At 42.9% G+C, this 25,763-nt stretch overlaps 1 long non-coding RNA gene across 7 annotated transcripts in view; it reads left to right on the top strand.

Annotated features, from left to right (window-relative positions):
• LOC741049 (uncharacterized) overlaps positions 1-25,763 on the top strand; it is a 157,049-nt gene that overhangs the window by 105,945 nt on the left and 25,341 nt on the right. For 5 of the 7 annotated variants that reach the window (XR_008539715.2, XR_008539713.2, XR_008539716.2 and 2 more), the window contains one exon: positions 11,418-11,536. The exons of the other annotated variants lie outside the window; for them this stretch is intronic. This is a non-coding gene — a long non-coding RNA (uncharacterized LOC741049). The remainder of the gene's footprint in view (positions 1-11,417; positions 11,537-25,763) is intronic. 7 annotated transcript variants of the gene reach the window in all.

Below are 25,763 nucleotides of genomic sequence, written 5' to 3' on the forward strand. Positions count from 1 at the left end.
ACCAAAATAAACCGATTTATAATTTCTCTTTTGCTCATCCTCAATGTGCCCTAGGCCTCACTTGTTCTTAGAGAACCCTCTCTGGCTCCTGTTGGTTAATGGTTTCTTTTTAACCAAATCACAACAGGTTAATTAATACGAGTTTACAGTTTTTCTTGGTATTGATGGCGTGCTCTTTTGACTATGGCTAATGGAATTTCATCTTTTTCCTTTCTTAGGAAACTGAAAGTACAGTGTACTTTGTCCACCATATTGGTGACTTTATGTTGACTGAACCCGTTAAGATGGAAGGGGCGACAACTCTGGATACCTGTTAGGATTCATGTTCTTTAGAGTGTGGGAGATAAACCCTTTAGGGCTAAAAGGCTGCATCACCTCATCAAGCAAGCCACCTACACCGCCGGAAGTACTTGCTGGGAGTGGGGGGATTCTAGAAAGAGTGGCAGAGCAGGGAGATGATGAATATCAGCCACAGCCAAGGGACCACTGCAAAGGTTTATGTTAACCACTCACACAAATTTATGTAAAAGAATATTAATTGCAACATTGTTAATAATAGCTCAAATGCAAGTAAGTCAAACTTTCATCAGTAGTGGCTTGGTTAAATGAATAATAATAAATCAGTGGCTTAGTTGAATAAATCATGGTATGCAGCCATACCATAGAATATTATGCAATTGTTAAAAGAAAAAAGCAAATCCCTAGAGATCTAAGTTTGATCCCTAGAGATCAAATAAGTTTGACTTATTTGCATTTTAGCTATTATTAATGTTGCAATTAATATTCTTTGTATTCTTTTTTTTTGAAATGGAGTCTCACTCTGCCGCCCAGGCTGAAGTGCAGTGGTGTGATCTTGGCTCACTGCAACCTCCACCTCCCAGATTCAAGCGATTCTCCCACCTCAGCCTCCTGAGTAGCTGGGATTACAGGGGCGTGCCACCACGTCCAGCTAATTTTTGTATTTTTAGTAGCGACAGAGTTTCACTACGTTGGCTAGGCTGGTCTCGAACTCCTGACCTAAGGTGATCGGCCTTCCTCGGCCTCCCAAAGTTCTGGAATTACAGGCATGAGCCACTGTGTCTGGCACAATTAATATTCTTTTGTAGAAACTTGTGTGAATGGTTTACATAAACTTGTGTGAGAAGAGATGTATCTTGTCTCACTAACTCTTATCTTGTTAAGTTTTCCCCCAGAAACTGTGAGTGTCCACCCTCTTGAAGGCACAATGGCAGAATGAAGTTCACAGAATGGAAGATGTGAGCTGGTCTGAGTGATGCAAGGGGTGGTCTTGGGTGGGCTCAGTTCCTGCTCCCTCAGAGGCCTTTGGATCTATTTTTGCTGTTTCTGTGAACTCCGCCAGTGCTTTTTGGTGCTTTTGCTTCAAACAGCCCCATACCTGTGACTCTCTTTGGAAGACTGCCATCTGGTTACTACACTGCTTTGCCCACAGGTGCAGAGCCCAGACATGCCAGGAAGTTTCCATCTTTTTAGGGCATCCCTTAGCCAGAGACCAACAGTTTAACACCACAAAGCCCAGCTCCCTTGTCTCCATGGGGACAAACTCAGAAATCTCACACATTCCCTTGTGAGACCTTGCCTGCAGTTGCACCCTTGCTTGGCTTCTTCTCAGTCCCCTGCCTACTTGCCCCATTCCCGTACCAGACCCGTTTCTTTGGGAGCTTGTCTTTACTAAGTCACTTGCACAGGACCCTTCCTCTCAGGATCCACTTCTGGGCAATCCTCACAAATAACAGACAAATGATAATAGGTAGCATTCACTGAGTTTGACCATGTTTCAGGCACTGTGATAAGAGCTTTTTACATGCCCTGGTCCACTTAGTCCTCCAGAATTCCATCAGGCAAAGCAGGTGCAATTATAGCCTCTTGGCATAGTTTAAACTTGGGACTGCAGATCCTGGTGCCTGACTGCCTGGGGTCAAATTTCAGTTCTCCTAGTTACTAGCTGTGTGGCCTTGGGCAAGTCACCTATTTTCCTCACCTGTAAAATGGGGATAATAATAGAATCTACTTCACTGGTTTGCTCTGATGAGCTAAAGTGAGCAAGGCATTGAAATGCTCTGTAGGTATTTCCTAAATGAACAAATATTTCACACAGTAGGCCATGGAGATTTACAAAGATGAAGGCCAGGCATGGTGTAATCTCAGCACTTTGGAAAGCCAGTGTGAGAGGATCGCTTGAGCCCAGGAGTTCAAGATCAGCCTGGGCAACATAGAAAGACCCCATCTCTACAAAAAATAAAAATGAATTAGCTGGGCATGGTGGGGTGTGCCTATGGTCCCAGCTACTCAGGTCGAGGCTGCAGTGAGCTATGATCATTTCAGCCTGGGCAACAGAGCAAGACTCTGTCTCAAAAAAAAAAAAAAAAAGAACTAACTTGCTCTAGTTCACCCAGCTAAAGTTGGCAAATTTGGGGCTCAAATCCAGGTCTGTGAGATTTCAAAGCCCAATTTCTTGGCCATGATTCTATGCCACTTCTGTTCAGTACCACTGCCCCTTCTTGGGCCTTCATATCTTTCAAAAGGACCACTTTTCTCCAAGTCTCCCTGCCCATTGCTGGCTTGCCTTTGCGAGCATCAAGTCCTCCCTCAGCAGAGGGAGACTGGGTCTCCCCACACTGCCCTGGGATGGAGGCAGCTCTCTACGCTGCTGGATCCTGCCTTGTCCTGGAGGGGCCACCACAAATTCATTCTTAAGGGGACTTCTCCGCAGGCTATACTTTCTTCATTTCATCAGCTCACTCCCCACCAGCAACCCACCAGAAAATCAGAGAGAGAATTTCCTTTGCTACTGGAGTAATAGCTTATGAGTACCTCTTTTCTAAATCAAAAATTCTATTCTCTGTTTTCCCAGTTGCAGAGGTAAGTGGTAAATGGGATAATAATTTAAAACATATGGAAACATGAGAGGAGGAAAGGAAGTGAGAAAACTCTCACTTGCTGCCCATATGGCTTTTCTGAGTTTTTTTAATCCACCCTGGCCTTGACTCACTGGGGCCATCACAGGGCTTTGGGATGACACACCTGGCAGGCCTGGCCAATGTCCTTATAAGGCAGCAGCTCTGCGGGGAGTCAGCTGCTTCTCTGGCCTGCGTGTCAGTCGGGCGATGAAGCAACACCCCTGAACTGGGAAGGGCGGGGAGCAGTTTGCTCCTGATTCTCCATAGCCCCACTCGGGCAGCCCTACTTCCTTTTTTGTCGGGTTGAAAGTGAAAAATTGAACTCTGGGAGAACAGAGAGAATAAGGCCACTTATTTCCTTTTTACTCATATAGCAATATTTATTGGGCAGCTGCTACGTGCCAGGCATTTAAATCTTACCAGCTCACTATCTACAAGAAAGGGAAGAGATTCAGTTGTAGTGCTCAGATCTAACCATGCGGTTTCTCTCATATATGTGTGTGTGTGTCTGTGTGTGTGTGTGTGTGTGTATATGTGTGCAGGCCAAGGGGTAGAGGGTGTCTTAAGCTCCCTTCAGGTCCCAGATTTGGGAACAGCAGTATAATGAAGAAGGGACATTTACCATTTAATGTCATACTTACCAATGTACCAAGCGTGGTGATTTACATACATCATCTCATTTAATCCTCAGGGACTAAACACCTACTATGAAGTAGGCGTCAGGGGCTAAAGCAGAATTTCCTTGAAATGTCTACCTAGGTTTATCTTGCTTTTCCCCAGATCCCAAAGTCAGCCAGCATGAGGCCCAATGGTTTATATACATCTTAACCTCAAAGGGTATTTTCTGTTTCAACCTTAATACTTACAGCTCAGATCTGTCACCAAGGTTTGCTTCCAGTTCAGATTCTCAAATAAACTGTCCTGGCCAATGGCAAATTCTTGACTCCCTGGGCTGATCTGTCCCCTCCCAAGATGCCCACAGCCAGCCACCAAGGATTCTGGATCCCTGAGAATTTGCTGACTCTATCCCCCCACCTTACCTGTCTTGAGATAATCTAACCTCTGGGCTCCCAGGTAATGCCCCCACTCCACCTCCCTCAGTTTGTCTGCTCAGGACCCAGCTGCTCTGCTGGGTGAAGGAGCCAAGACCTAGTTGATACCCCAGGGTTTCCAAAGAATCTTACCTCGTTCGAAGAAGGGATGCTGCAGACTTGAACCACTTTAGGACTCAGTCTAGATTGAGTTCCCTGTGCTATGTTCTTTCCTATTTCCTCTTTCACAGCCCTCAGCATGGGCTTCTCTCTTGGACAGGTGGAGACAATCCCACTGGAAGAGCTGGAAGCATACCTAGATGGCTTCTCTGTGTTTGAAATGTCAACCACCCTCTCCTCTCCAAATTTCCCCAACCTCATCTCCCTCCATCTTCTCCTTGCTTCCTCCATTGTGGCCACATCGGTCTCCTTTCCACTCCTTAAGCCAAAATCCAGGGTTGCCAGATAAAATACGGGATTCCAAGTTAAATTTGAATTTCAGATAAACAACATGTAATTAGTATAAGTATTGTTATGGTTTGAATGTGTGTCTCCTCCACAATTCATGTTGAAACTTAATTTCTAATGTAATAGCATTAAGGAGTGAGTCCTTTAGGTCAGTGGTCCCCAGGCTTTTTGGCACCAGGGACCAGTTTTGTGGAAGACAATTTTTCAACAGGTTGGAGGGGTGGGGATGGTTTGGGGATGAAACTGTTCCATGCTAGATCATAGGCATTAGTTAAATTCTCATAAGAAGAGCACGACCTAGATCCCTTGCATGCATAGTTCCAGTAGGGTTCCTACTCCTATAGAGAATCTAATGCTGCTGCTGATCTGACAGAGGGTGGAGCTCAGGCCATAATGTGAGGGATGGGAAGTGGCTATAAATACAAATGAAGCTTCGCTTGCTCGCTTGCCCCCACCTCCCGCTGTGTGGCCTGGTTCCTAACAGGACATGAACCTGTATCGGTTGGTGGTCCAGGGCTTGGGAACCCTGCTTTAGGTGATTAAGTAATGAAGGTGGAGCCCTCATGGATGGGACTGGGGCCTTATAGAAGGGCTTGAGGGAGTGGGCTTGCCCTTCTGTTCTTCTGTTCTGTGAGACACAGTGTTCCTCCCCTGCAGAGGACGCAGCAGCAAGGTGCCATCTTGGAAGCAGAGACTGGGCCCTCACTGGACACCAATCCCAGCTAATTTCTGTTCTTTATAGAGGAACCAGTCTGTGGTTTTGTGTTACAGCAGCACACATGGTTAGACTAAGACAAGTGTGTTCCAAATGTTGAATGTGACATATACTAAACAATCCCTTTTCTTGTTCATCTCCTCTTGTTTCTCGTCCTTCTCCTCCTGTTTGTTAACTCTGCAACTCTAGGCTTAGCTCATTCCCACACTAGGGATGTTCCTCCTCTGACGATGACATGATTTTCTCCTCTCTTCGACTCTGGCCTCTGCCCAAATACCTTTTCTTCAGGAAGGCCTTCCCTGATCTCACATCTCAAATGGGAGCCCCATCACTCCCCATTCCCCTTCCTCTTGTCTTATTTCCCTCACTGCTTTATCCTGCCTGACTTTACCTTGTTTTTGTTTGTTTGTCCTCCACTAGCATGGACTCCTCAGGAAGGCAGGGATTCACGTCTGTTTTGTTCACTGCCATTTCCCTAGTGGCTCATAGGGCCTGGCATAAAATAGGCATCCGAAAACTATTTGTTGAATGAATGGATTATTCTGCAAGATGAAGAGAGAGGAATTTGGAGTTTCCAGGTCAGCCCAAGAAAGAGAAGATTGGAGAAGAAGGCTATAAAATTACTGGGGGAAGAGAGGAAGGACAATGGTAAAGGAGAGAGAGAGAGAGAGACAGACAAAGAGACAAGTTACTTTCTGAGACCTTTCTGAGTCTGAAGGTATGTGAGCTCAGAAATATAGGCCTCTACACAGGCTGCTAGGTTGCATCTCCAAGGAGAAAAGTACGATGTAGAATTTCAAAGCACAGGCTTTGACAACCCAGACTCAACATTTGTAAAGCACCTAACAAAACATTTGACACTTGGCAAGTGTGTATCAGAAGGCACCCGCGAGTACGTCTCATTGACAACTACACCCCTAATGATGAAATTCACACTCATCCATTGCCTCTTTGATTTTAGCTGACTTGCAGCTGATGGCTATTTTTCAAAAGCAAACAATTTTTTTGGTTTTTGTTTTGCTTTTAAATTGTCACAGGAGGGTTAGGGTGCCCACAGGGTGATTAAAAAATGTCAAGCCAAGTACACTGTGAGCCATGTGACTCCCAAGCTGGCCTCATCGAAGGAGGATTCAAATTCAGCCACAGTGCAGGGATAAGTCACTACACTCAGGGGCCTTTGAGGTTTCTAGGATATAGTTGAAGCTGCAAGTGTTAAACCCAGGGGTGTCAAGGGCCCATGTCTCTGAGCACACAGGACAGGGTGTAGTTGTTAGTGCTGAAGCCAGTCCAGCTTGACGTTTGCTAGCTCTGTGATACACAGCCTCACCTTTAGACCTCACATTCTTCCTGTGGAAAATGGGATGACAATTCCTGCTCTGTCTTTCTTACAGGTTTGGATGACCATAAAATTAAATAGGGTATGACAAAGAGCTTTGGCGACTGTGAACTACTATATAAAGCTTAGGATCGTCATGATGTCATCAGCATTGTCTGCAGGGGTGGTCTTGGCTGGCTGACTATGGGTTGCCAACCCCATGGACATCTTGGTGTCCTCCACGCCCTCTTCTCGGCGCCAGGGTAAAATGCCAATCAGTGACGTGTCCCTGTGGGACTCAAATGACACAAGATGATCACCCTCTGGAGCTCTAGCTCTGCATCCTTGGGTCAGGCCAGCAAGTGCTGCCAGATGTGCACCTCCCAGTCCAGCAGCCACTGCAAAGGCAGGAAATTAGTACCAGCTCTGAGTAAACATCTCTGTTCTTTAACTCAGCACTTTGCTATGTTAGTAATTAGCTACACTTTTCCAGGTCTAGACACCACACATGACAAGTCCCACGATCCCCAGTACCAGTGAGACAGTCACGGCCTGGGCAGGCTTCAGCCCCTCTCCTGTCCCAGCCTCAGCAGTTCTGGCAAGTTCTTAGATGGCAGCACATTCCCAGAGCCAAATGATGCATCCTGAGACAGACAGGCAGGGACGGGATGCACTGGTGTCCATGGCCTTGGCCCATGATAGCCTGCAAAGCCAGTTGCCCCTGAGAAGCAATTTTTCTTTCTCTCATTTGGATGCCTATTGGCCAGAGCTGTCCTCAAACTGCAGCAGGCAGTATCCTTGCCTTAGGACCTGCAATTTCGTGCATTTATCAGACAAATATGAACCAAGTGACTGCTATGTACTAGGTGCTCAGAATGCGTCAGTAAACAAAACAGATTTGAATTTCCCTTCCTTCATGGAACTTAAGTTCTAGTGGTGGGAGGAGGACAGAAAACAGTAAATAGCTAGATTTTGAATTGTGTTAGCAGATGATAACTGATGTGGGAACTTAGCAGGTAGAAGGCAACACAAGGTCAAAGAAGCCGGGGATTCCACCTTGACTAGGGAGCTCAGTGCAGGCCTCACTGAGAAAGCACCACTTGCATGAAGGAGGTGGGAAAAGCCTTCACCTGGGGGAAGAGCCTTCCAGGCAGAGGGAACAGCCAATGCCAAGGCCCTAATGCCTTGGCCACCGCCTGGTATGTCCAAAGAACAAGGAGACCTGTGCCAGCGGCTGCAGCCGAGTGAGCCAGGGATGTAGGAATGTGTAGAGCATGGTTCTGGGAGGTGGCAGCAGGAGAAAAGTGACTCAAAGTCAGCTAGTGGTACCATCTGGATTTGGTTTCGGGGCCTTGAAGCCTACAGAATTTGCGGACACTTTCTTAAGAATGTAAAGTTACAAAAACGAAATTAGGCACAGGGCTCTGAAAAGGCAAGCGAGGGTCCCTGAAACCTATGTTCCTTCGCTTCCCTCTAGTGGAGCCCTGGACCTGAGGACAGTGCTGGGAGGGTCCCACCCACCGCAGAGCCTCCTTCCCTCCCTCCTTCCCCTCCGACGTTGCCCTTCTGTGACTTCTTTCCTCCCTCCAGACTTCCTGTGACAGTCATCTCAACCAGAGTTTGCACAGATGGACATGGGGACAGAGGGAGGAGGTGAGGGACCACAGTAAGGCCCATCCCAGGCCCACATTGGTCAACCTCCAGCCCTCAGGGACAATGCGGACAGTGGGGTGGCCGGGAAGTTCCTCCTGAGAGGGGAAGGGTGGGAATCACCCCGCCACGGAAGACATTTCTCCCTTCTTGGTGGTTCTGTTCCCACCCAGGGAAAGAAACTAACAGGGCAAGGCACACATTTACCATGAAAGCAGGCTCAGCGTCCTCTCTCAGGTCCCCACATGGTCCTTCAGGAAGTAGCTTCAAGGCACTGGGACCCCAGGGAGATGAGCAGTGAGACTCTCTCTCAATCTGGCTGGGCGAGTTCCACTCAGGGAGGCCCAGACTCTGCTTCAGAAACCTGGAAGGAGTTTGCGGGGGAGTGGAGCAGACAGGGAGAGGAAATAAAAGGAATTATCCTCTGAGCCCAGTTATTAAATATCAGCAGAGGGGAAAGAAATTCAGAGTAGGTAGGAAACTCAGGCTAGGCATGTTTCATCATGTACTTTCTCTATAGGATGTCTGCTAAGGGCCTGGTTAACCACAAAACATGCATTTTTTCCCTCCCTCCCTCCCTCCCTCCCTCCGTTCCTTCCTTCCTTCCTTCCTTCCTTCCTTCCTTCCTTCCTTCCTTCCTTCCTTCCTTCCTTCCTTTCTTCCTTTCTTCCCTCCTCCCTTCCTTCTTTCCCTCTCTTCCTCTCTTCCTCCCTTGTTTTGTTTCTTCTTTAGGGAGAAAATATGCCATTCAAAAGTGCCCAGTGTGTGCACACACTCTCTTTTTCTTTTTTTAAAATTTAGCCTTGACTTGAAATTCAGAGTATGCATATTTTTTAAAAATTGTGATAATTTTTTTAAAAAGATGCCAGCTGCTAATTCCACCTAGGTAGAGACATTTAAACAAGTTTGGCTATAATACAGGAATTTTGATGAATTTGTTTAAATGAGATTCTCATTATAATACAATCCCTTGCTGTCTGGAAGAAATAAGTCAGTCTAGAAACATTTACAGAACAGCTGCTATATGCAGGGTTTTTTTTTTAGGTCTCGTGGGGTGTTCAAGAATGTTGATTCCAAAGTCTCACTCCTCCAGGGGTGTCCTGTAGTCAAGAGGTTGATGCTGATGCCTGTGGAAAGAGCGGCTGAAGATGGCTTCTCAGGCTTTCATCTTGACCCCCTCCTCTTACTTCACACTCGCCCTGGGCTCCAGCCTCAGCACCCAAGACGTCAACCACCTCCCACCAGGCTTGCGATGCCAAATCTTTATCTCTAGCCTGACTCCCAGCACCTTCCAGTTGTCTGCCCAGAGTGGAGACTGGCTGGCTCCAGTTCCCTTTCCAACAGCAGCCAGGGTGGCCTGCCTCAAACACACACATCTGGCCACAGCACTCGCCCATGCCCGCGTAGGAGCTGGCCCTGGTCACCGTCATCCACGTCAGAGATCACAAACATTTGGAAATGTAACTTGTTTTTCAAATAAATGTTATATTCAAAACCAATAGAAGAAACAGATGAAAAGTTATCTTATTGGTAGATATGTACTTTATAGGCACACATTGTTATAAAGCCAGTCACTCTGAACAATGTGAGTATTTTAAGAAGTGTAAACATTTGACATTCATGGTCATGGGTACAGTTGCAGTTTTATGTCAGCCTTGGTATTCAATTTATTCCTGCATTTGTTTCTATTGTCCAATGTTGAGAAAGTTCAATTCACAGAAGTAGGTCATAAAATTGTTTTGCTTTACTTTATTTTTAATTTTTAAACAGCTTGCCTTGAAATCTCAGGATGCGCTCAATTAAACAGACCCAATACCTTAAATGTGGAGTAGGAGGAAAATTTGATTCTAAGTTGAATCATTAACAATATTTAAGTGCTTTTACTCCCTGTGTTAAATGTAAAAGTCAAATCAAAAGCAACCCAGCCTCAGGACAGGTGCTCGTGTGATACGATCCTGACTGCACAACTCACCATTATGCAGTGGGAGGGATCATGATCACCTAGGTTTTGCCTGTGTGAATTTGGTTGAGTGTGACTCAGTTTACCATAGTAGTATGCTTGTACAAATTGAGAGGACATGCATGGACCTGGATTTTAAGAAATCACCTATATAGAGCTACAATCTTACTAATCAGTGACACCTCTGTTAAACATTCAAAGTTATGAATGAAACTAGCAGAAAAGATAAATTTTTCAGACTATCTCAAAGAGAATTTTCCTGGCAACATGAGTTAATACGTTGGTGGTCTCCAACATGTTACAATGTTTTGATACAAAGCCCATGTGACTATGTTGTTGTAAAATCACAGTTGATTTTTTAAATGATTTAAAGTACATATTTTGGGTAGCTTTTAAAAAAGTATTTATTTAATTTTAACAGGATTTATTGGTTTTCTTTGATTGCCTCTGGTCAAGCTTTGGAAGTTATTTTATTTTTTTAAATAGAAAATTCATGGAAATGGTGCAAAAGCCAAAAGGTGAAAACAACAAAAAAAGTATATTTTGTGACAAATAAGTCTCCTCCCTCAGCCCTGTTCCCAAGAAATGTTTTTCTTCCCAGAAGCCACACCACATTTATCAGTTTCTTTGAATCCTACCAGAGATAGTCTATGCCTCTGTGTGTGTGTGTGTGTGTGTCTTAGCTTGGGTTGCCCCAGGAACAGACTTTGACACAGGATTTAAATGCAAGCAGCTCATCTAAGAGGTGCTCTCAGGAAACACCTTGTAGGAAGGTGAGGACAAAAGATGGGAAAGGGAAGGTAGCCAATGGAGGAAAATTGATCAAGTAAATTACCGCTGTGGACAACCAGAGCTAACCCCACTGGGGAGCTCTGAGAGCCAGCATAGGACCTGTGGCTCAGAGTTATTTCTCCCAAGGGGAAATGGAGCTGGAATTTTATAACCAACTCCGTTGTCTGAGAGCTGTGGGGTGTGGGCAACCAGCCATGTGGTCAGGCACAGTGGACTCTGTCTGTCAAAGAAAACTCAGTCAAAGCAATGCAAGGGCTGGCAGTTTGAAGTGGGCTGGTGTGTAATGCAATGTCAAGGAGCAGGAAGTATGGGCAGGGTACAAACAGCATCTGCTACAATATTATCTGAAACACATTTTAATGAAATTAGCACCAAACATGTGCAGTAACTCATGGCCTAGCCCCATGAATGCCAGGCTTCCATAGAGACTGGTCTGAAGACCGTTGTCATTTTTGGCATGGCAAACAAAACCTTCTGGGGTTGATTCTTTTGGTTACTTCTGGTTCCTTTTCCATTTTGATCTCAGTCAAGTTTTTGCCCCAGTAATACAAATGACTTGTGCTTGCAGGTCCCCAGACAATCCCGGTGTGCACACTTCCCTGCTTCTGTTCATGATGTTCTCTGAACCTGGGATCACCTTTCCCCTTCCTCTTACCTGCCTGATCCTACTTGTCCTCCCAGATTCAGGTGAGTTGGAAAGAATAAAACTGGCCTTATGGAGTTGTAGAAGCCTCAGTGAGAGGGTGTGTATAATATTCAGCATGGTGTCTGGCACAGAACTCAGTAGTGGTCATCTGCCTGCCTGTCCATCTCCCCATCTGTCTGATAACTTGGGAGCCCACCCCAATGTTCCCAGACTATACCGGGATTCCTCTCTTCTGTGCCATCCTAGCACCGTCGGCACACCCATAGGAATGATCTGCTTGTCTGTCTCCCCCGATTGTGCCGGAAGCTTCTTTGGGACAGGAAGCAGACTTTGCTAATCTCTGAACCCCCATTGCTGGTACAGTGCCCAGCACACAGTATGGCTTAGTGAATGCCTGGATAGAATTCAACTGAGTAACAATTGTAACAACAGTAACAATTCTTTGAGGTGTTTGTGCAAATTCTGAAGAAGGAAAAATCACTGCACATAGGGTGGCTCATGAAGGTGTTTTTACATGGGCCTCTATAAGAGACACACATATAAAGATTGCTTCCTTCTTCTTATTAGAAGAGCGAGCCTTGTTGACCTATGACTTTTTTGCATGCTAGATTGCATGCAAGATTGTTTTGCTCGTTACTTTCTCTCTCTCTCTCTCTCTTTTTAATGGGTAGTCAGTCCACAAATATTTTCTGAGTCCCTACTATATATTGGACACTACTCTAGGGGATGGGGATACAGTGGTGCACATGACAGAAGGAGATCCTGTCTCAAGGAGCTTCCACTTTCTTGGAAAGTACAGAGTGGAATGTTCATTTGGACTGGCCTGCTGCTGCCAGGAGGATCTGAAGAATCTGGAACAAGTGGGGCTCCTCAGGGCCTGGCTGATGGATACATCAGACAGTTTTAGGTAAAGACGCAGGGGCAAAGATTCCAATTTGAGGCAAGCACCAAAGGAGATCAAGGACAGCTATCATTTAGAAACATACTGAGCACTCAGCTGTGGCCAGAATATGGAGGGCATAAAGAGATATAAGCCTCAGTCTCTGTAAAGATTTGCTGTCTACAATGGGAGAATAGAGTTAAGTCTCAGTTATTGTGAGTGGATTAACAACTTGATGACTATCCAGGTAATGAATAATTATAGATTCAAAGGAAGGTACAAAAAGTAGTTTAGAGGGGACTGTGTACTCTTCACTCAATTTTCCCCAATATCACAGCCAGACAGTTGACAGTAGTATAATACACACACCTTATTTAAAGTTCGCTAGTTTTGCATCTGATTTTATACATTCTTATCACATGTAAATTCATGTAACAACCACCATAATCAAGACACAGAACTGTTCTAGCACTACAGAGATATCTCTCATGCTATGCCTTTGTAGTCACACCCCCAATTCCCTACTCCCTAGCCCCTGGCTACTGTTGAGTGTTGAGAGTTCATGTATTTTAGATATGAGTCCTTTGTCATATGTGTGTTTTGCAAATATTTTCTAGTAGTCTATAGCATGTCTTTTCATCTCTTTAATAGTCTTTCACAGAGCAAAATTTTAAAATTTAAATGAAGTACAACTTAATGGATTTTTTCTTTTGTTGATTGTGCTTTTAGTGTCATGTCTAAGAACTCTTCACCTTGCCCTAGCTCCTAAAGATTTTCTCTTATGTTTTCTAAAAGTTTTATAGTTTTACATTTTACATTTAAATCTATAAGGAATTTTGAATTACTTTTGTATAAGATAGGAGATATAGATTGAAGTTCATTTTTTTCTTTCTTTTTGCCTAAGGATGTCCAACTTTTCCAGCACTGTCTGTTTAAAAGGCTATTCTTCCTCCATTGACGATCAGTTGACTGTACTTTTGTGGATTTAATTCTGGCTTTTCTATTCAATTTCATTGATCTATCTGTTCCTTCACTAATATACATCGTCTCTATTGTTTGTTGCTATGAAGTAAATCTTAATCAGATAGAGTGATTCCTCCCATTTAATTCTTTCAGGAAATTGTTTCAATTATTCTAATCCATTGCCTTTCCACATAACTTTTATAATAATCTTGTCTAAGTCTTCAAAAAAACCTTGCTGGAGTTTTGATAAGAATTGTGTTAAAGTAATAAGTCAATTTCAGGAGAATTGTGTTAAACTAATAAATCAATTTCAGGAGAATTGGCATCTTCACTATGTTGAATCTGCCAATCCATAAACACAATATGTTTTTCCATTTATTTACTTCTTCTTTAATTTCTTTCATCATCATTTTGAAGTTTTCAGCAGTCCTGTACATGTTTTGTTGGTTATACTTACATATTTTTTATTTTGAGGAGGTGATAATGTAAATGAATACTGTATTTTAAATTTTGGTTTCCACACAGTCATTCATAGTATACAGAAATACAATTGATTTTTGTATATTGATCTTGTATTCTGCAACTGTGGTAAACCCAACTATTAGTTCTATGAGGGTTTTCTTTGCTTGATTTTTGGTTTTTAGATTCTTTGGGATTTTCTACACCAGACATTATGTCATTGGCAAATAAACAGTTTTAGTTCTTCCTTTCAAACTTTAGGCCTTATGGGTTATCAACTCTGAGGACCATCCAGGAAAAAAAGATTATTTAACCCCCAAGTACTCTTTCCCCACTCATTTCTGGATTATTTTCCCATTGTCCACAGTGCACTTGGGGAATACAGACTCACTCTTACATTAGATCAAGCAGCTATTATTAGGGAAAACATCTGGAAGGAATAAGATACATTCCAGAGCAAAGGAGGGAAGATCAGGGACTTTTCACATCATGCCTCCTCCATGAGCAAGGGTCAGTGAAGGGTGACTCTGTGTACTGTTTGTTCCCTTAGGTGAGGCCACCCAGGCCTCAGGCCTGACCTTCTCAAAGCCCAGCCAGGGCAATGAGTGACTCCTTTTTCAGCACTGGCCGAGGTCAGGGCCTCCTGAGGAAGGCTGGGAACAAGGACTGACCCCTGCTGGGTCTGAGGAAAGAATGAGATGAGGCCTTCTGAAAGCTGGGGAGCATTTAGAGGGGTTTTCAGTGGGTGAGTGTGGGCCATTGCTGCTTCTTTTGCCTCTGAGCTGAGAAATCAGCTCCTAGGGGTCTTGCAGGATGTGGATTTAGTTGTGGTTTACCTGCCCTGCTTCCCAGCAGTAACAACACTGGGAGGTGAAAGGAGAACTGTGTCCTTGACACCACCAGGGACACAGCAGGGAGTGAGAATCGGAGGGAGGATAATGCCTTCAGTTTCGTTTAGTTGTCTTTCAGCTAGCAAGATACATGAAACTGAAGAAACAGTAATATACCATATATTTCAAAAAGAAAAACCAAACCAAGGCTAGATGTGTGGACCCAAGTTATGCATGGAGATGTATAAGCAATGCTGTGTGAGTGAAGGGATCCAGTATAATTAAATCTCTATGTACCCAAACTACTGGGAGTTTTAAAAACCACGGTACTATTTACTTTTATGATAAAGTGATAAAAGTGCTGGGCATTTTTTATGATAAGGTGCTGGGCAATTCATCACTGGAATATACTGAAACATTATACTGTATACAACACATGTTCAGCACATTTGTTAAAGGCAGATATGTTTAAAGAAGTTGAAACAAGGGGAATGCAATTCTCCCTGATACATCCTTGGCTGTGGAGACACTTATTTCACCTAGAATAATATTTTTGTCTACTTTCTGTAAAGCAAGAGGTGAAAATACTTTCTTTTTGTTTTTAAAGTTAAGACTATCTTGAAAATGGCAACTTGGAAGAAACCTTATAGGTAAAATTTAGTTAATCGGTGTAATAAGTTCCTATGGTTTCTCTGGTCTATTCCATACCATACACAACTTAATAGCCATTCTAGCAGTGTTATAACAACACTGTTTTAACAACTTCAGAAGTAACTCCACTGATGGGTGTAGCCAAGAGAGTTTTATCTGAACTCCAGATCCTGGCAGTATAAGACTTTTCAAGCAAAATGCAGTCGGTGCCTTAGCTTCATGGAGTGCAAGCCTCATCTCCTACACTGCATGTGGATTTCCATCCCTCTAGGTCTCCATTCACTGGTGTCCACAGCACACTAACCCCCTCTCACTGTTCACCCCAATACTGACCTTTCGATGTCAAGTAGACACTCCCGCTCTCTCCAGGAAAACCTCCAGGAGTCACCAGATATCAGGATGAGGTACGGGGACTCCAGATGTCTAGGAGGAGAAGGCAGTCTTTTCTTGATCCAGGGCTCTTCCTTAGGTCAGCCTGAACTGCCCGGCATTCCTGTACGCTTTTTCTCCATGCCCAGGAGTCCCTGCCCCAACTTTTATCGTTGCATCTTCTGTTATCTTTTTTCTTTTTGGTTTCTCATATTCCCTGAACCATCCTAGGGACCAATAGGAAATTCTCCCTTGTCTGTGATGCCATTTGTAGTGCTTCTGAGGTAAGAAGGAGCTGCAACTGCCCTCTGAATCTCAGCTCAGAGGATCCCACATAACCTGTATCTGCCAACATCTCCCTTTGCATTTCATGATGAAGAGCACTGGCCTGTGGGAGGTTTGATTGACACATACCTTTGATACCCTTTGCCTGGGCCATGTCTCCAGCCCTCTACAGCTAGGGCTGCCTCTGCAGAAGGATGGAGTTTTCATCTCTAATTGTGAAAGAGCTTTTAAAGGCAAGCTGGCCACAGTAATAAGCACGTAATCTGGAAGAAATCTCCTGTTCAATGGTGGATCTGAAGTTCCTTTTTTTTTTTTTTGGTTGGGGCTTATAAACCTTCATTTGTAAAAGTTAATCATGGCATTCTTCTCAGGACCAGTAAGAGGTGATTTCAAAAGAGTATATGAAAATGATGTGAGCATTGGCTAACATGGGAGAAGGCCCAAACTCAAAAGGATAAGATCCTGAGTTAAGTGACACAAAAATTGAGTTCTAACAGGTGAGCAGGAGTTGACCCTGAAGATTAGGGTAGAGGAGGGCTTTGGGGGCAGAGCAAATGTTTGTGCAAAGGCAGGAAGACACATAAGAGCATGGCAGGCCAAGCAGCATTCTGGGTCCAGCCCAACTAGAGTACAGAGTAAATTATGGGGAGTGGAAAAAGACGTTGGAAACGTGTTAGGGTTCTCCAGAGAACTTGAAGGAATGGGATGAAACTGGCTCATGCAATTATGGAGATGGGCAAGTCCCAAGATCTGCACGGTGAGTCTGCAAGCTAGAGAACCAGGAAAGACTATGGTTTAGTTCCAGTCTGTGTCCAAAGGCCTGAGAAGCAGGAAAGCTGATGGTGTTTGTTCATATCTGAAAGCCAACAGGCTTGAGACCAAGGAAGAGCTGATGTTTCAGTTCAAGACCGAAGGCAGGAAAAAAGCTGATGTTCCAGTTCAAAGGCAATTAGGCAGAAAGAATTTCCTTCTACTCAGAGAAGGGTTAGCCTTTTGTTCTATTTGGTCCTTCAGCTGACTGGATGAGGCCCATCCACATTAGAGAGGGCAATCTGCTTTACATAGTCTACCAACTTAAATGCTTATCTCATCCAAATCACCCTCACGGAAATACCCAAATGATGTTTGTCCAAATATCTGGGCACCCCATTGTCCAGTCAAGTTGATGTATAAGTTAACCATCATGGAATCATAGGCATGGAACAGTAAGAGGCCATTTCAAAAGAGTGTAATGTTCTGGGGCCAATTGTGATTACTTTCTCAAAGAGGATCAAGTTTCTTACTTGCTAGTTCAAGGGGTGGTATGCTGAGGAAATGTTTCTTACCCACTTTTAAAATCTGAATATTTTCTTACAATAATGGCTACCACTTACTGTGTATGTACTATGTGCTGGCTGTTCAGCAAACATCTCACTTAATCCTTTTTTTTTTTTAAACTGGGTCTCACTCTTGCCCACCCTGGAGTGCAGTAGTGTGATCCTAGCTTGTTGCAGCCTTGAACTCTTGGGCTCAAGGGATTGCCCTGCCTCAGCCTCCTGAGTAGCTGTGACTACAGGTGTGCATTATCATGCCTGGCTAATGTTTTTTTTTTTTGAGAGAGAGATGGGGTCTTGCTATGTTGCCCAGGCTGGTCTTGAACTCCCGACCTCAAGTGATCTGCGTGCCTCAGACTCTCAAAAGTGCTGGGATTACAGGTGTGAGCCACTGTGCCCCACCATGTCACTTAATCCTATCAGTAATCCTGCCCCCTACTGGGTTTACCGTCAAAGGAAGGGTTATTAGTGCCATCTATATGTGAAGAAACCAAGGCTCAAAGAGCTGTATGCTCACCAATGTTTACAGTGCCTGTAACACAGTAGGTATTCAATAAATATTTGTTAAATGATTTTAAGCCTCTAGTAAGTGTTGAAGTTAGATTTCAAAAGCAGATCATTTGACTCTAAAACCAATGGACTTTAGAAGAAGCTAGTGAGCACAGGCAAGGAAGAAAATATGTGACTTGGAGTTTGAGTAGTCAGACCTCTGACATTTTATCTGACTTCTCCCTGAGGTAGGCCAAGATGACTGAGCCTGAAAAAATTCTGATAATTCCAACAAAGTCTGTCAGCATTTAGCACAGCTTCTTGAAAGTGACCTTGAGCAATTAAATCATGCATATTGGCAGACATTAGTTCTGGTTCTGGTTGACTCAAAAATTCAACAGCCCCATTTATGGCATGCTTTTAAGTATGATTCTTTTCCCTGTTACTAATTCGTACTCAAAATTTCTCAGCAATAGCTAAAAAGATGGGGGATAATGTATGTTTCAAAGCTGCTTCATCTCTTCTAATGAACAATGTTTAGCTAGGGAGGGTATTGGTGAGGAAGAACGGCTGGTTATTGATTTCACAGAAATTATGTTGTCCAGTCTCAATAAGACATTCATCAAGGGGCTAAGTCTCTTCCTAGTAATTTATTAGTTATATATGGAAGCATGTTAAGTCTTGGAGGTCTCAGGGCAGCACTTGATGTTTCTCAGTGGTGACTCATGACATAGAAAGATACCTTAATCACTCTTTGAGGTTCTTCCCAACTTTTAACTTAGGGGCAGCTTTATACCAGGAGCCCCGGACTTGAGCATTCCTTACTGTTTTTCTTCCCTCCCTTCCCTGCTCCTTCCCAAGGCTATGGAGAAACTGTTTTTCATCGTCAAAGAAAATGTGTAGATGATTTATTTATTGACACATTGTCATTGTACATATTAATGGGGTGTTGGGATTCACTCAGGATGATGGCAGAAATATTAAAGGGAAATATTAGGGAAAGTCATAGGAAATAGTCATGAATCTTTTGGAAGGCTGAAAGGTTACATAGCTTGTAATAACTGAACAGGCTGAAGGCAGCCTGTTACCTCAGAGCATTAAGTCATAGGGTAAATACTAGTAACAATAGAGGCTTCCCCAATTAAGTCTGTTTACCCTACCTCCTTTAACTAACCTTTGAGCCAGATGGCCCTCTGTGAGGGAGGTCGACCAGGGAAATTGCCCCCTAATGGTATTTACTTTAGACCGTGGTACCTGAGCTTTAATCATTCGTAGAACTACTCTCTTAACAATGTTAATTATCCACAAGTGTGTTTCCTCAAAGCTTCTATTATTAATTGTATACCAAATAAATGCCTGGAGTGCAAGCTGCTCAGGGCCGACCGCAGTGACAAACCTCTCTTGGTGTGCAGGCAGTCGGACGCTCAGCTGGACTGGCAAAGCAGAATATCTGTGTGTCAGTGTACGTTTTATTCATCCGTCGTTTGGGTCAGGGTCTGCGGGCAGACCCCCACAGCTAATGCCCTTGTGTGAGGAGCAATACCTCACACAATACTCCAAAAAATACTCAACCTCACTAACCATCAAGGAAATACAATCAACACCATAATGGGATACCACCTCATTCTACAATTTGATTTTTCAAAAAATATATATATTTATGTATATCACACTATATATATTTTTATATATCACACTATATATATTTTTATATATCACATATATATATCACACACACATATATATGTTGTATAACGATCCAAGTAGGGTAGTTAGTGCATTCATCATCTCATGCATTTATTATCTGTTTTTGGTGAGAACCTTCAAAAGCCTCTCGGCCGGTTGCGGTGGCTCACACCTGTAATCCCAGCACTTTGGGAGGCCGAGGCAGTGGATCACTCGAGGCCAAGAGTTTGAGACCAGCCTGGCCAACGTGGCAAAGCCTCATCTCTACTAAAAATAAAAAAATTAGCTGTGTTGGCAAACGCCTGCAGTCCCAGCTACTCGTGAGGCTGAGGCATGAGAACTGCTTGAACTTGGGAGGCAGAGGTTGTAGTGAGCCGAGATCATGCCACCACAGTCTAGCCTGGGTGACAGAATAAGACTCTGTCAAAAAAAAAAAAAAGCCTCTCTTCTAGCTATTTCATAATATACAGTACTTTACTGTTAATCATAGTCACCCTACTGTGCAACAGGACATCAGAACTGAATCCTCCTATCTAACAGTAACTTTGTACCCATAAACAAAATTTTCCCTAACCTTCCTTTTCTCTCCCCAGTTTCTGGTAACCACTGTTCTACTCTCTGCTTCTATTATATCAACTTTTTAAAAATTCCATGTATGTGTAAAACCATGTGTTTTGTCTTTTTGTGTTTGGCGTATTTCACTTGACATGATGTCCTCCAGGCTCATCCATGTTGTCACAAATGACAGGATTTTATTTTTTATGGCTGAATAGTATTCCATTGTATATATATACCTCATTTTCTTTATCTGTTCATCCATTGTTGGAGTCTTGCTCTGTCTCCCAAGCTGGAGTGCAGTGGCGCGATCTCGGCTTACTGCAACCTCCGCCTCCAGGGTTCCAGTGATTCTCCCACCTCAGCCTCCCGAGTAGCTGGGATTACAGGCGCCAACCACCACATCTGGCTAATTTTTGTATTTTTAGTAGCAGCGGGATTTCACTATGTTGGCCAGGCTGGTCTCAAATTCCTGACCTCAGGTGATCCACCTGCCTCGGCCTCCCAAAGTACTGGGATTACAGGTGTGAGCCACTGTGCCTGGCCTCTTTTGTCTTTTTGTTGATAGCCATTCTAACTAGAATGAGGTGGTATCTGATTATGGTGTTGATTGTGTTTCCTTGATGATTAGTGATGTTGAGTATTTTTTTATATACCTGCTGGCCATTTGTAGTCTTCTTTTGAAAAATGTCTATTAGGGTATTTTGCCCATTTTTTAAAGTCTGGTTATTTGTTTTTGTTTTCTGTTGAGTTGTTTAAGTTCTTTATGTATTCTGGAAATTAACCCCTTGTCAGATGTATAGTTTGCAAATATTTTTTCACATTCTGTAGGTTATCTCTTCATTCTGTTAATAGTTTCCTTTGCTGTGCAAAAGGATTTTTAGTTTGATATAATCCTGTTTGTCTATTTTTGCTATTGTTGCTTGTGCTTTTGAGGTCTTATTTAAACAAATTTTTGCCCAGTGCAATGTTGTGAAGTGTATCCCCATGTTTTCTTCTAGTAGTTTCATATCTTAAGTTTTACATTTAAGTCTTTAATCCATTTTGAGTTGATTTTTTTATATGGCGAAAGATAGGGATCTAGTCTCATTCTTCTACATGTGGATATCTAATTTTCCACCATTTATTGAAAAGACTGTCTTTTCCCTAATGTGTGTTCTTAACAACTTGGTAGAAAATCAGTTGGCTGTGGGAGCATGAATTTATTTCTGAGCTCTTATTCTGTGCCATTTGTCTATGTGCTGTTTTTGTGCCAGTACCACGCTATTATGGTTACTACTACATTGTAATATATTTTGAAGTCAAGTAGTGTGATGCCTCCAGCTTTGTTCTTTTTGCTTAGGATTGCTTTGGCTATTAGGAGATCTTCTGTGGTTCCATATGAATTTTAGGATTTTTTTTCTATTTCTGTGAAGAATGTCATGGTATTTTCATAGGGATTCCATAGTTTTAATAGGTCCACAGATTGACAGATTGCTTTCGGCAGTATGGCCATTTTAACAATATTAATTCTTCCAATCCATGAACACAGAGTATCTTTTCATTTATTTGTGTCCTTTTCAATTTCTTTCTTCAGTGCTTTACAATTTTCAGCATAGAGATCTTTCACCTCCTTGGTTGACTTTATTCCTAGGTATATATTTTTCCTAGCCATTGTAAATGCAATTGTTTTCCTGATTTCTTTTTCGTATAGTTCATTGTTAGCCTGTAGAAACACTATTGATTTTTATATGTAGATTTTGTATGCTGCAATTTTACTGAATTTGTTTTTTAGTCCTTTTTATTTTTCCTTTTTTGGTAGAGTCTTCAGGGTTTTCTATGTATGCAATCATGTCATCTGCAAACAGGGACAACTTGACTTCCTTCTTTACACTTTAGATGCCTTCTATTTCTTTCTCTTGCCTAACTGATCTGGCTAGGACTTCTAACACTAAATTGGACAGAAGTGGTGAAAGTGGTCATCCTTGTCTTTTCCTGATCCTCAAGGAAAAGCTTTCAGCTTTTCACCACTCACTATGATGTGTGTGAATTAATTTTAAAGGGCAGTCTGGCTATTTTGTCTGAGCTCACCAAAGACTTGATAAGGAGATCTCAAAAAGGACAATGTGCTTCATTCAATTATTTTAGACAATTGCTGATGAATAGCCCGAAAGAAGGAAATATGGGAGTAGCTTAGGAAAGAAGATTCATCCAGGCAATGGCCCATGGAAATGCCTTATTGTCTAAAAGCGACATGAGTCATACTGTGCCAGAAAGGTGGAAGGTTAGTTTTGGGAGGGATGTGTTGAGGGATTGGCTTACCCTCCAATCTAAAACTGGAAAGTGAAGCCGGAGGCTTTGTTTTGAGTCATATCACTTCAAGATACCATGTTTACTGTGGTGTTACACCTCCAAATCACATCTGGAATGTGGCTTTGCCTCTTCCCACAGCCTCTATTACTACCATCCTCATCTGAACTACCATCATCTCTCCCCTGGGTAGCTGCAAAAGCCTGTTTCTTTCTCCTGCAGTCTGTTCTCCACACAGCAGCCTGGTGATCTGTGACAACCCAAGTCACACTGTGTCTCGACTCTGTTCAAAAGTTTCCTGTGTCTCCCCACATCACTCAGAGTAAAAGCCACAGTCCTTCTGTGCCCCCCTGATCTGACCACATGCAATCCAGACTCTCCTCTCTTCCCTCCCTGATCTCTCCTACTTAAAGATAGGACCCCAAACAATGACTCAGGCTCCACTTTCCAGTCTTAGGTGGTTAGAGGTCAAGGCTTCACCTCAACAAGTGCCTCTCTGTGACAACCATTGGCCTTTCTTGGGCCTCCCTGTCCTCCAGTCTTGTCAAGTTCAACACAACTTATATCAGTTATAGGCAATGGACCCGTTTCCATTGGCCTCCCTCTCCTCCTTGTTCACTCTACTCTAGCCACATTGGTGTCACTGTCTTTCTCAAACACACCAGCTCTCATTGCCTCGGGGCATTTACACTTGCTCTTCTCTCTGCTGGGAATGCTTTTTCCCCAGATAACTACATGGCATGCTCCCCCAACTCCTTTAGGACTCTGCTCAAATATTCTTTCTTAGGGAGGCCTTTCTGTCTGTGCTGTTTATAATTGCAATGCCTGTCCACCCTCTTTTCACTCTTAGTACTCCCTTTCTTGAATTTTCTCATTAGCAGTTTTCATGCCCTAGCTTACTATATATTTTATTTATTGTATTTCACATGTTTCCCTGTCCCAAGAAGGCAGTGATTTTTTTATTTGTCTTATTCACTGTTGTTTCCCCAGTGCTTAGAAATACACTTGGCACCCCCTAAACATACATTCAATAGTTGTTGAGTGAATAAATGGTGAATGAATGAAGCATTAAGTGGTCAGCTAACATGTGCACGGCCTTGAACCCCATGTGCTTGATGTGAAAGGCATGCTGCATGCCCTAAAGACATTCATAATCCATTTGGGAAGACAATGCTAAGAGAACTGATGGTTCTGTTGTTTTTATTGTGAGACACAGAGACTCATTCAAAAATACTCTCAGAAATTAGCATTGACCTTAAGGATACCAGTGGACGAAAATTGGTCCAGAAACCAGCAAGCCTTTGGGAACTTGAGGCAATGTTGGAAACCTCCTTCGTTTTCTTATTTATACAGTTTCTCTGTCTTGTGGGATCTCTATTCCTTTCCTTCTCCCAAGTCCTGGTTTGTTCTTATCACCTACCAGGACGTCCACTCCATCCCTCATGCTCTTGTCTAGATCCCAAAGGGAGCTGCTCAGCCTCGTGCTCACCATCCCCCTGCTGGACAGAGCTCCTCACAACTTGTGGGTCTCTGAGCCCACCCAAGGTGGGCTGCCCTTGGCTAAGTACCCCCTCTTAGAACAGCCTCACTCTAGTTCCCAGAGTAGGGAGCTTGGTGCAAGACAGTCAGCCAAGGCCAGGACATAAATAGTATAAGACAGTTTGAGAGTCTGAATTTCTACATGGACTTCTTATAATTATAGACAATTATTTAAAAAATTGATTATAGAAAAATTGAAAGTATAGATAAGAAAAACATAGCCTAGAATCCTAATCACCATTAACAACTTGGTAAGTGTCCTGGCGTAATTCCCTTCCAGAGAGGCTCATCCTTTTAGGAGTATGGTCTTCACTACCATATTGTTTTCTATTTTTGTTTTTCTCACGTAACCATATTTTTTGAACATTCATGTCATATAGAGAGAGATATTGACATTTAATTACTGAATAGTGTTCCATTTTATGGATAGATTATAATATATTTAACCAATCCTCTATTCTTGTATACCGAGACTATATCCAGTTTTTGATATTATAAAAAATGCTGAAGATATAGTTTTTATAAAAAATCATGATTACTTATTCTTTATTCTAGAAGCAGAATTTCTGGGCTAAAGGACATAAATATTTAAAAAATAATAGTAGCTACCAGTTATTGAGCACTTGCTGTATACCAATTATTTTACCTGTAACAATCATAACACTTTTATAAACCAGACACCCTTACTATACCATTTGCAGATAAGGACACATGAATGGAGACATTGAATAACTTACCCAAGATTCCATGGCAAGTAAGTTGCAGAACAAGGATTTGAACACAGGAACTCTTACATGACACTGTCTCCCTAGTTAAGACGAATCACTATTATAATAAATTAAAGTATATAACCTATACATGCTGTAGGATTTTAGGGATAGAAAATAGGTGGAGAGATTGATGTAAGCTGGGAGAGTAGGGAAGAAATGATTGTAGCAGTGTGGGACCTGTTAGGTCTATGAGCAGGACTTTAACCCAAAGGGCCATATGTTACTGATAGTGACAGGAGGCAGCTAAATGCCTAGGCAGATAAGGGAGGGTCCCTGGTGAAATACCACCTCCAAGCTGAAGATAGTTTAAAGCCTGAAAGCCAAGCTACAACTTAAATCCTTGGACTAAATTGAGAATTTGCCTTCCTATTTGGTCCACTTTCCTCTGACTGATCCCCACCCTTCACCTATTTTACGTATACCTACCCTTTCTTAATTGGTTTTCTACACTGTTGTGCTCACCTTTGAGCGGTGTCTTCACTTTAGCCTTTTTCACATACTCACAAACCAATCAGCACACACTCCCTGTTCTGAGTCCATGAAAGGCCCTGGACCCAGCCACACGGGGGACTTTCCTCCCTTTGGGGAAGGAAACCACCCCCCACATCCCCTCTCTCCTGAGAATTTTTTTTTCACTTAATGAATTCTACTCCACTCACTCTCTGGTATCTGTTTGCCTCATTCTTCCTGGTTGTGAGACAAGAACTCAGACCCAGTTGAGCTAAGGAGCAGGAAGACTGCTACACTACAAGTGAAAAGGTGTATGCTACTGGTGGACAGATTCATTTCTTTAACAAATGCCATCACATGGGCCTCTAATTAACAATAATGTCCCCTGTTGCTGACCTTGGATGCAGCTAAGATGTTTCATAGTGAGATTTCATCTCTGACTCCAGGAGCCCCATTATTGATCTTGTAAACATAGAATTTGCTTGCTGGCCTCTTAAGCCAGCCAACTGCCACTTGATGGAGAAAACATTCCCTTTTTTCCTGACGGGACTGACAGTTTTGCTGGGGAAATTGCTCATTTGTCTCAGTAACCTGTGTTTCTGGAAAATTACTAACCTGTATCTAACTATTGTACAAACCCACTCTTAAAACAGCAATGTAAGGTTTATAGCTCTCCCTCAGGTGATAGAAGGGACAAGAGTGGGCTAAAAAGGGGCTGTCAGTGACTATCAAAGAGCATG

This window comes from Pan troglodytes, chromosome 1 (genome assembly GCF_028858775.2).
Source record: "Pan troglodytes isolate AG18354 chromosome 1, NHGRI_mPanTro3-v2.0_pri, whole genome shotgun sequence".
Lineage (NCBI taxonomy): Eukaryota > Metazoa > Chordata > Mammalia > Primates > Hominidae > Pan > Pan troglodytes.